At 38.9% G+C, this 11,273-nt stretch overlaps 1 protein-coding gene across 2 annotated transcripts in view; it reads right to left on the minus strand.

Moving 5' to 3' along the window:
* The window catches only part of SLC6A11 (solute carrier family 6 member 11), a 125,472-nt gene extending 124,424 nt beyond the window's left edge, over nt 1–1,048 (minus strand). For both annotated transcript variants that reach the window (XM_035337424.1, XM_035337423.1), the window contains exon 1: nt 862–1,048. The gene's annotated coding sequence lies outside the window, so the exon portion shown is untranslated. The remainder of the gene's footprint in view (nt 1–861) is intronic.
* Between the last annotated feature and the right edge of the window lie 10,225 nt (nt 1,049–11,273).

Consider the following 11,273-nt stretch of genomic DNA (forward strand, 5'->3'; position numbering starts at 1 on the left):
ATAGACAAGAAAACACAGGCAGAAGCTTTTGTGTAGTAGTAAGTACTGATAATTAAGTATCACCCATTCTTCTCTTTATTTTGCAAAGCTTCGCACAGAATACCAATCAAAAACCCCCAAATTAACTACCACAGGACCTAGTCCTCTTCTTTAGACCAGCTGCCCAAATTTGACTCCTCTCTTAGTGCAGTTCAACTAACAGAACCTTCACTTGCCTTTTTTAAGCTAATTTAAATCAGAAGCTAATTTACCTAATTCATAAAACTTATATATGCTAATTAATACAAACATACCTGAACAGCTGCTTGCCAACACATAGAAATGGGCATAGTTTCAAAAGATCACACTTTCTCCACTTCCACTTGCGCACTAACATGGTTTCCCCCCCCCAACACTCGTTCAAGTGAGCCACCCTGAGGTAAAATTCAGTCTCAGTCCTGCTATAAGGTGAGCTCAGCAGCTTGGCCACAACATGCAGCCCAGATCAGCTACAGCGAACTAATCAGTGAACAAACAGAGCTCATATTTGCTACGTTCTGAGGTGTAAAAGGTGCAGCTCCTCCAGCAGCAGAGGCATTTCACTGCTGCACGGGCTGGGCAGCAGCTGCCCTCAGGTGGGGTCTGGAGCCCTCCGCGAGAAGCCACCACAGCAGGGCTCTGAGGGCTGCACACAGTGCTGCTGGGAAACTGAGGTGAGAGTTGGGGAAAAAGAGCAAATTCTGAGGAAAACATTGTTCAGGGATGGGTTGTGTAAAATAACAGACAAAAAGAGTCAGGTTATACAAAAAGCATGCTGGGGAAAACAGTCACCTGGGTTCTCTGATTGGAAGACTCCTCCTGTCACTGGCTGCACCACTTTACCTGGTAGCATCCTGAATGTAGGTTTGGGAAGCAGAACGTTGCTCTGTGACTGGCATACACTTTCCTTGTGGTATAACATTCCCTGTTAAATCCCTCCATACATTTCTTTTTTCTTGGTGTCTGGTTTTCTGCAAAGTCTCTCTCTTCCAGGATAGCTGGTGGGATCTTTTTCCCTAGTGGTCTGAGGCTGGGAAAGGAGAGATTGAAGGCAACAACTCTCCTTTTAACTTCTCATTGCTTTGGCTTTTAAGGACATGTGTTGTCAGTTAAAGATAAGGAATTGGCCATGTGCTTCCATCCAATAGTTCCCTCTGTGCACCATTATTAGGACTTTGATTATAATTATACCTGTTGACCTAAAGAGTGGTGGGAAAGGGGAGGAAGGGTTGGTGATTTTCTATTTAGTTCCCTCAAAGCTATGATGTGCAAAGTTCAGTGGTCTTTAACGGTTGAAGTTTTCTTCTATGTTCTTGAGATTTAACAAGTTTGCAGCATAGCGGTTGTGAACAACCTTTGTGTATGACAGGCAAACAGTGGGTTGTGGATGAAATATGTCCTTTAAAAAGGCTTCTGAGGTTAACCTCTTTTGCTGTAGTCTTTATAATATATAGCCTGTATTTACTTGTCCTTTTGAGAAGGACAAATTACTGGATTCCTACCATTCTTCCCCCTTTCCCCAAACAGGCTATTGCATATATAAGACAACCACATATTTTTCTCTAGGAAAAAGAAAAAAAAAAAAAAAAAAAAAAAAAAATTATAATTAGAAACTCTGTGCATGTTCAGCCTGTTAGGAGTTCGCATATTGAACTCCTGGGTCACATGTGGGTCACATGCTAGCAAGCAGACTATGGGCCATTCCTTGCTGTATTTGTCTGGTATATAGCTCCTGTTAGCTCCCCTGCTGGCACCCCTCTGCCAGCCTGCATGTGAAGGGGGCTAAAACCCCCCTAAGGACTCCCATAGCCTGTGCTCTGGCTATATCAAGGCACTCTTTCCCTTTATCCAAAGAATGCTTAGAAAAAGTGTGTTACCAGGTTTCCCAAATTCTTTTTGGCAGTGGTACTCCTTCCCAGCTGGTTTTCCATGCCACTTCCTAGCTGTTCTTAGGGAGCAGACTGTGAGCAGACGAGCAGCGATGTAGGAAAGGTTGGGCCTCCCGCAAACGATGGTGGAGTGAGGAGCTGTAGAGGAACGCTGGCATATGGCTGATTCTTCTTGTTGGTATTTGGTTTACAAGCCTAGAAAGGTAAAATTCTAAATAAGGAATAGAAAAGAAAGAGCTATTGAAATATTTAGAAATAATAAAACTTAGATGCTGCAGAAGTTGTCATAGTTTGTAGCACAGCAATACGCTTAGCATGGGAAGCATACTTAACACATCTCAGTCTATCTCATAGCAAAGCAATTTGTTGTTGTTTTTTGTTGTTGTTGTTTTTTGCCTTTTTTTTGGGGGGGGGGGGGCAGGGGAAGGGATGAGCCGAACACTTCTGTAACAGATCAGCAGTGCAGGCTCCCTCTGGTGGCTTCTTCCTGTAAATGATAATTGTGGTTTCCTTGAAAGATCAGTGTAGTCACAGGATTGCAGTTAGCCTGACGAAGTACGTCTTATGTTTAAGAGCACTATGGGGCACTGCAACTTTCCTGTCAAGCGCAGATCAAGTATTTTTCTATGAGTAATTTAAAGGACTGAGGGAACTGGAGTTGTTTAGTCTGGAGAAGAGAAGGATTTACTGCTCTCTGCAACTACATGAAAGGAAGTTGGGGGAAGCTGGGGGTTGGCCTCTTCTCTCAAGTAACTAGTGATAGGACTAGAGGGAATGGCCTCAACTTGCACCAAGAGAGGTTTAGGTTGGAAATGAGGAGACACTTCTTCTCAGAAAGAGCAGTCAGGAATTGGAATGGGTTGCCCAGGGAGGTGGTGGAGTCACCGTCCCTGGGGGTATTTTAAGGAAGGGTTGAATGTTGGTGCTTGAGGACATGGTTTAGTGGGTAATATTGGTGGTAGAGGGATGGTTGGAACAGGTGATCTTAGCAGTCTTTTCCAGCCTTAATGAATCTGATTCTTTGATTCTATGACTTGGTACAGGCTTCGTGTTGTTATTATGTAAGCTGGGGAAGAATGCACAGGAATGTTCAATTTTTTTTTATTTTATATATATATATATATATATAAGTATATTAAGGGTAAAGTAATGTAATCTTGTTTCATAATGTTCAAAAGAAGGTATGCATAATTTTAATTCTGGCCCTGGTGTATTTAGAAAATTGTCATCCTTGTAATTACTTCAAAATAAGCATTTACTTAAGGAGATGTAGCAATAAAATGAGGTCAGAATAGAAGACTAAAATAAGATTTAAAACAAACAAAAAGCATAAATACTTGCAAAAGCTGTTCTTGGGCATGCATCCATGTTGAGCATGTCTTATAGGTCAACAACATCTTTGAATAATAAGAAAAAAAGGGGGGGGGAGGGAACCCAGATAATTGCATAACTAACATGATTACACAGCTTCCTGCTGTCAAGCTGGGTTATTCAGCCTCAATCCCACATGGACATACCCAAAACCTACTAGATTTTGGTTAAGTAGTTAAAATTTCATAAGCAGCTAAATATAGCCTCTTATTTAGGAAACTCTGTCAGTGTGAGAACCTTCTAGCAGGTCAGAGCAAGCATTTAGTTGAAACAGGTAATGTTAGTACATCCGGTACAATTTACTTCAAGCTGCAAGTAACACTGGTGAAGTCTAAATTGAACTGACAGCTCCTGGTGCCTATACAGACAGAAGTGACGAAATGGCGGTTGTTAATGGCACCTAAATGTTGTGTTATTGATATAAATCCTACTGAAACTTCCCAAGCAGTCAGCTCCAAAGCAACAAAGACTTTGATCATACCCAATTTTGACTGAAAGTATTTTGCTACAGCAGACCAAACTTTGTTTCCGCATACATTTCAACTTTTTTTTTGCTTCAAGTTTTCATCCCTACAAATACTATACTAAAGGATTTGTCCTAAGGTCTGTGCAGGAAATGTTTCCTTGTTCTGAAGTAGCCTTTTGAGGAACTTATGCCCTTATTCAATCAAATATTGCATAGCCTTACAAACTATTAAAAGATATTTCATTATTTTTTCTCTGCTTGTTGCCCCGTCTCTTAAGATGTGCTAGAATATTATTAAAGCAAGTTGTGCCTTTAAGAAATGTTCTGTCAGTTTGTTTTATATTTTAGGCCAGTCTCTCTAGAATCCTTACCTAACCTTTACAGTACTGGAGAAAGGGGGAAAATGGTTGCTAGGATACTTGCAAAAAGGCAAATTAGCTGCACTAGAAATAAAACAAAAGGATTAAAAATCTCTAACCTTTGAGTTAAACATCCGGTTTCAACAACTGCCAAAGTGTTGCGGTTCCTCTCTTTGAGAGAAAGAAATGCAAAATATTAATAGTACCCTAATTTCACAGGTACATTGAATTTCAAAGCATTACCATAGTGAGAGAAGTTTAAGATGTCAAACTATGGTAAGTTTCCCTTGCTGTTTTCAGAATATTTGATCGTTATTTATGTGTCTTTTGATATTTCATATTTTTTCCATCCACATTTGGAAGTGTAGCTACAGGGTTCTATGCCTTCCATAAAACTTAGTTCCCAGCTGAACTAAGTGGAGACCTTAAAACCAAGTGGAGTCTATGGCTTCAATGAAAAAATTAATTCTAATTGTTATCTAATTAACTTACTTTTTGACTGTGATGCTTTATTCTCATTTAACGCCAGTTTAATTCTTCTGAGTTTTTTCTATTAATAGATTTGGCAGCAAAAATCAATAAGAAAAATAATGCTGATGGATCTAGATGCTTTTTGTTTGCTAAAATATATGCCTTCTTGATTCAAATCCTGACAAGAAATTAGTCCGTAGATAATTCTGCATCTTTAAAGTAATAAAAATTCCCACTTATTTATAGAAAATGTATTTTTGAATATTCAAATTGATTGCAACAGAAAGAGTTCTGTAATTGTCACTGCTGTGCGTTAACTCTGAACAAGCGCTCACAGAAAGCTATTAGGACCATTAAATTTTTAGGGCTCCCTCTATTGTTTACCCATTCCAATGAGGCTTGCAGATTTTGATCAAATCAATGCAAAAAACAAAGCCATCTTGACTCTGTACAGTGATATACCACCATCTGGTCCTTACAAACTTACATCAATCATGCTTTGCAGACTAGCAAGTACATTTGCATTAATGGCCATTTCTTCTTTCCTTTCTACCCTGAGTAATGCCTGAGGTATAGGCCTTGCCTTTAATATATATGTGGGACATCTTCTGGAACACAAGATGGCTTGGGCATTTTCTGTGTCTAGGACCAGAGGGGACTACACAGTACTGACTCTGAAGCTGTTAATGGTCAGTTAGAGTAAACAAAAGACAGAGTACTATTAAGCCTCAGCAAGTTAATCTTCATAAAAATGTAGCAGGAAATGCTCCTTGCTGTTAAGTCAGATGGGAGGAATTGCTGACCTCAGTGCATGATTAAGGAGAGATGAATGCATGCCAGCTGTTTATACTGCAGATGCTATATAATAAAATGCATTTCTGAGTCTTCACCTTGCCATATATTGTCAGAGTCCATTTTTTTCTGAATAGCTAGGGATAACTTTACAGACTTAAAGGAAATAAGAATACTGCCAGTCTCATCATCAATTCCTATGACTGTCCATTCTTGCATTCTGTTGTCTGATTCCAGTAAGAATCTGTTCTGCATCCCTTCTGATACCACATAGATCATGGATAAAAGTATAGGAATTGCTCATTTACAGCAGGAATTGAAGATTATTTTGCTGCTCTGTCATGACTATTTTCTTTCTCCATGCAAGTCAATGCACAATATTTTACATAACAAAGATGTATACCAGGATACTTCCCTGATGTAACTATTTTCTTGTTTGGCAGTTTGACTCTTTTGCAACCATATCTTTTTCTTTCTCTTCTGTTTTCTTCCATGAGTTGTGAGAATAAGTCCACAATTCTTTTTTTTTTTTTTTTTTTCTTCCATGAGTTGTGAGAATAAGTCCACAATTTTTTTTTTTTTTTTTTTGTTGTTGTTGTTGTTTTTTTAAATCACAAAAGGGTAATCATTGCCTGCATAAATGAAACTGGGCTATTCACAATCTGAGATGGTAAACTGGTAAGAATCCAATTGCAGCTGCATAAAGATAGCAAAATGCAAATAGGAATGGAAACACATTTGGATAACTGCAAACATGCCAAATCAGGGAATGTAAATCTTTGTCAAAAGGAATGTTACTGTGATGCATTTCTGCAGTATCTACTGAACTAAAAACACACAAGATATCATACTATGAAGCTCAAGATTTACAAATCTTGAAAGAGGGTAGCATGACTTAAGAAGTCCTTCACTCAGAGGGTGGCGGGCACAGGCTGCCCAGAAAAGCTGTGGATGCCCCATCCCTGGAGGTGTTCAAGACCAGGTTGGGTGAGGCCCTTGGCAACCTGGTCTGGTGGGTGGCATCCCTGCTCATGGCAGAGAGTTGGAACTAGATGAGGTCCCTTCAAACCAGAGCCGTTCTATGATTCTGTGATCTAACAGGCAGGACATTTTACAAGCACTCCAGAGAACCAGTGTCAGGACCCTGCAAAGGCAGGCTGCTACCTAAGGTATGGAGCAAAAGCATGTCCCACAGGAAAAGAGCCTCACCACTAAGGGCCCTGTCCCTCAATACCCAAACAAGGCAAGCTGGACAGACCCAGGGATGGTCATCAGGGTCAGCCAGAATCCCACATCATCAGACAAGGCCATGGTGAAGAAGTAAGCCCAGGGTTAAGACAAGAGCACAGGTTTACAAGTCAGGGCCAGAACTGCATCTCATGATGGAAAACAGAGCCAGACAAAAGCAGCAAATGCCAGGCACACCAGTAGCGAGTTAGAAAGGTCACTGGGAAGGTCACAGGTTCAGATCTGCAGTGTCCATGGCTACACGCCAGCACAGACGCATATAAAGCAGAGGTGGAAACAAACCCACCTAGAGCTTAGCTCAGAGTAGGACTGAAGGTCCAGGCCCGAGCTTAAATGCAGCTCCTGGGCCCACAGCTGGGGCTGTGAGCAAGGCCTCAGGTGAGGCTGGTCAGCACACTTAAGGACTACTGGAGCACTCAGCCTGAACCTAAGAGTTCTGGGTCATTCAATATTATTAAGTTCTTGTTATATTGGAGGTAAACATGAATGCTAAAGAAAAATAAGCATTCTTGGGAATGAGGCATTCTACAGCCTTGATCATCCAAATGTTAGAGAAATACTAAGAATAAACTTTGGCTGACAGTACAATTTCAGTACAGCAGATGTTGTGGACATGACCCTATTTTAACAACGTGGAGTTGCAGATAACAGAGGGTAGAAGAAATCAAGTCTGTATGGGCTTACACACTCCTAGAAGAGTGGCATTTTCATCAGAACGCAAATTCTGCTATCATATAAACTTGAGTTTCAGAACAAGAAAAAGCTTTTCAGATTTACTAAAATGAATAGAGCTTTTGTGCCCCCCCCCCCCCTTTTTTTTTTTGGAATGCTGTTAAAATAAAAGCTTAAGGTATTTGATAAATCATATGCTTTAAAAGTTTATCAAGAACTCAACAATCTCAGGAAAAATACCAAGGCTATTTAAAAAATATTATGATTAAAGCAAAATTTAGTCAATTTTTCTATTCTAAAACCCATGAAATGGATTTCTTACAAAGAATATATAATAGTCTGTGCAAGATGCTGATTCCACAAATATATATATATTCGTAGTAATCCTCATTTCATTTTGCCTACAATTTAGAAAGCATTAAATAGAATACATATCCTTTACAGGCAAGTAGGCTTTTGATATGCCAGATATTTTTTTTTTATAATATTAATAATTCAAGTCATCATAGTAGTTGATTAAGCCTCTATGAATTTCAAATCATCTGTTAGGTAACACTAGTGGTTCTTCAGAATATTTATTTCTGCATCATAAGATCCAAATGACTGGTGTCCTTCTTGTTCAGATAAAAAGGCTGACAGACAAAGCGAATGAATTAATTTAGCCTTATCTTTAACACATGGGTCCCCTTCTGGGGAAAAGAGAAACCTTGAAAACCTATGTTATATATCCTTTTTTTCTTAAGATTTTTTTTTTTTTTTTTCCTGAAACTGGTGAACTATAGTATTCAAAAGCATTCAGGCTATCACCTCACTTGCTGCTGTTGTCTGTCTTGCATATTCTGTTGGTTTTGACAAAGATGAAATCTGCACATTAAGAATTCTGGCTCAGTGATTTTGTTGGTATATCTGTAGCTGCCAACTCCTGCCAAGACTTGCTTCCCCTGTGCTCCTTGACCTTCTTGCAAATTTCCCTGTGAGGTACATGACAGGAAATATTTCTGTGCTCCTTGATAAAATATCACGCTTACATGTGTTTCTTATCTCACTGTAAGCAAATAACTGCATCAGGTTAAAAAGATGAATACCCTAACATTTCTCTTTTTAAGAGATGGAAGTATACCATCAAAACATAAACTATTTTTTCAGAGGTACAGGTAAGAGTCAGTGTGTGTAAGAATTGAAGGGACTCCCACAGAGCTAATTCCAGAGACTTCTGAAAAACATCCTTCTTCCCTTAACAATGTATTTAACTTGTTCGTTCCCTCTGTACTTGTTAAAGGCTTTGCATAATGCAGCAACTAAAAACTTTCTGTCTATCTGAATTAAGAAACACCAAAAACACCACTCGAGAATGGAGTTTCTGAGTGAAACTGGAAGGACTAAGTGGCTGAATAATAAGTCCATTAAAAAAAAAAAAAAAAAAAAAAAAAAAAAAAGGATCTGGCCAGTTTCTTTGGAAAAACATCCCTTCAGTTGCCAGAGAACCTGGGAGATGTTAAGACCACCCAGAAGGCAGGTAGCCTGCCAAACCAAAATCAAAAGTACATCACGCATTACAGACTGCAGTTTGCTTTGAGAACTCTTTTGAGAACTCTTAGGGCTGTCCATGATCTCAGTTGTTATGGTTCAGTATTTACAGTTGAAATTTTACATTTATCATTGCTTAATCCCACCTGCATGAAAAGAAGAGGAAACAGTAACAACAGAAGCGGTGTTGTATCAGTGTCAGACTGGATGATTACAGCATCACTAGTGCCATTCAGTGAAAGTTTTCACCACTTCTAGATAAGGTCTACCCTGAGTTGTGTTTGGGGATTTTTTGCACTTGTAATCGCTCAATTTCCAGCTATGCCATTAGTAAGTCTCTAATTCCCCTGCACTGGACATTTATTTATTTATTTATTTAAAAACAAGGAGGGGGGGGGATGCAAATTCTCAATGTTTTCTGATGTGTAGAAACATTTGCATCCAGGCTCTGAAAGCTTCTAGGCTAGCTGTGCAGGTCAATAACCAGGGTCCTGGCATGAGCAGAAATGCAGTAAGTTAAAGGGCAGCATCAGTAGTGATTGTTCTCCTTCAGGATCGCCTTCTATCAATTTCCTATTCTGCTCAAATTAACTTGTAAATCAATGTCTATAAGAATATAGCTCACACTTGTACTTTAAGATGTGAGAAACTGGCATATTCTGTTTTGTTTAATAAATGAACTTTTGTTTTTAGAAGTGTGGTAGCTCGCAGGTAGCACTAAGGCAGTGGTTTCCATTGGTGTACTCAGCTCACCGAACCAATTAGCAGATGCTGGCTCTTCACAGAGCTGCTGACAGCCCTGCAGCACCCACTTAGGTGCACAGCCCTGCCAAATGCCAGTGACCGTCTGTGCCATGAGCTTGAATCCTAATTTTTTCAATACCTATTGTAATAAGAGCAGTAAGAGATGAGGATAATTCCTCAAGAAAACAACTATTATTTATTTGTAGGGTGCTGGTAATAACTCAGACTTACAAATTATTTCATAATAATTAAAAATAGAAATGCATATTAGCTTGAAGCACGATAAGGTCATTGCAACAAAATATATTACTCTGATGAATGACTGTAGCCTTCACCATCTGCATGGTACCTCAGTCAAGCATATTAGGAGCAAACCAGTCAAGCCCTAAAATTACAGGTCTTTCCAAAAATATCTGTCTTTTTTCTAAGAATGAAAGCATTCCTCCCACAAGTTTTTTGTTTGTTGTTTTTTTTTCCCCTCTTCTTTATTTTTTTTTCTGAGGGAAAGATTAAGTCTCTATGTGAAGTAGACGTGAGATAACTTTAAAAAATAAATAAATAAATAAAATAAAAAGCATGTTGGGGAGAGGGACAATCTTTTTTTCAAGTACCTGTACAAATCTCATTTCATTTGTTTAGGATTTTTTCTTCACTAGTCCTGATTACAAATCCTTACCTTTAGTCTAAGCACTCAGTAAAATAATTATCCAGTAAAATATAAAAGTGCTTTCAAATTCATCAGCTCTTTTTTTGTAAAATATATAGAAGCATAGGCTTGAAGAGAAGTTGAGCTAAAAAGAAATCTAGCTCAAGTGGAATAGAGAATATGTTCATAAACAGAGGCAGTTAGAAAAAGCAGAGGTATGCTTTTTCTAGAGGTGGTGATAAGTTTGATCACCGCATTTCATGCAGCATTGCTCTGCAGGATTTAAAGGTGAATGAGCAGCACAAAAATTGAAAAAATGCTTGTAGCAATCTGTTTATCATGGAGTGGAGAAGGAGTAACCTTACAGAGAGGATCTCAGGTTACTACATCATGGAAGATCCTGAGCTTTTTGTTTGGGCATAATATTTTCATAAAAGATAATTTGTTTGTGGAAGAAACGTGCACTATCTACTTCTGAGCATTAGGTTTTGAGCTTGCTGATGCAGATATTTTGGGGATATGCCTCTATGTTTGTCAGCCACTAATTTGATCTGTGTCACATTGACATTGGTTCTCTTGTCTACTTTTTACTCTCTTGACCAGAGAGGCTTGATATTTTCCAGAGACAGAAAAGCTCCTGCTCCCATAAAATTACTTTCTGAATCATTCAAATTTAGAAATTTCTGAATCATGTCTATACATTCTGAAATTAGTCAAACCCCATGCAACACATTTATGATTCCCACCCTTTTTGGTTTGCAAATGTTCCTTAGTAATAAGTAACAGAAATAAACATTTTAAATGCGTACATTTCCTAGAGTTTTTCCCACAATGGTGAGTCTGAGACAGAGATGGGTTCTACTCTTGGAAAATCATTTGGCTTCGGTGAAGCAGACTACTGTCCAAGAGTACTGTCCAAGCAGTGGCAGATCTGATGCTGGCAAAACTGAGTGCAGTGAGACCTACAGTCAAGGAAAAGCAGTCATATTTGTCACCTGTTAGTCATACCACCATGTTACCTCTACGGAACACCTTTTCTCACTATACTTCAGGATGATTTACAAAGAAAA

The sequence above is a fragment of the Oxyura jamaicensis genome, chromosome 12 (assembly GCF_011077185.1).
Source record: "Oxyura jamaicensis isolate SHBP4307 breed ruddy duck chromosome 12, BPBGC_Ojam_1.0, whole genome shotgun sequence".
Classification (NCBI taxonomy): domain Eukaryota; kingdom Metazoa; phylum Chordata; class Aves; order Anseriformes; family Anatidae; genus Oxyura; species Oxyura jamaicensis.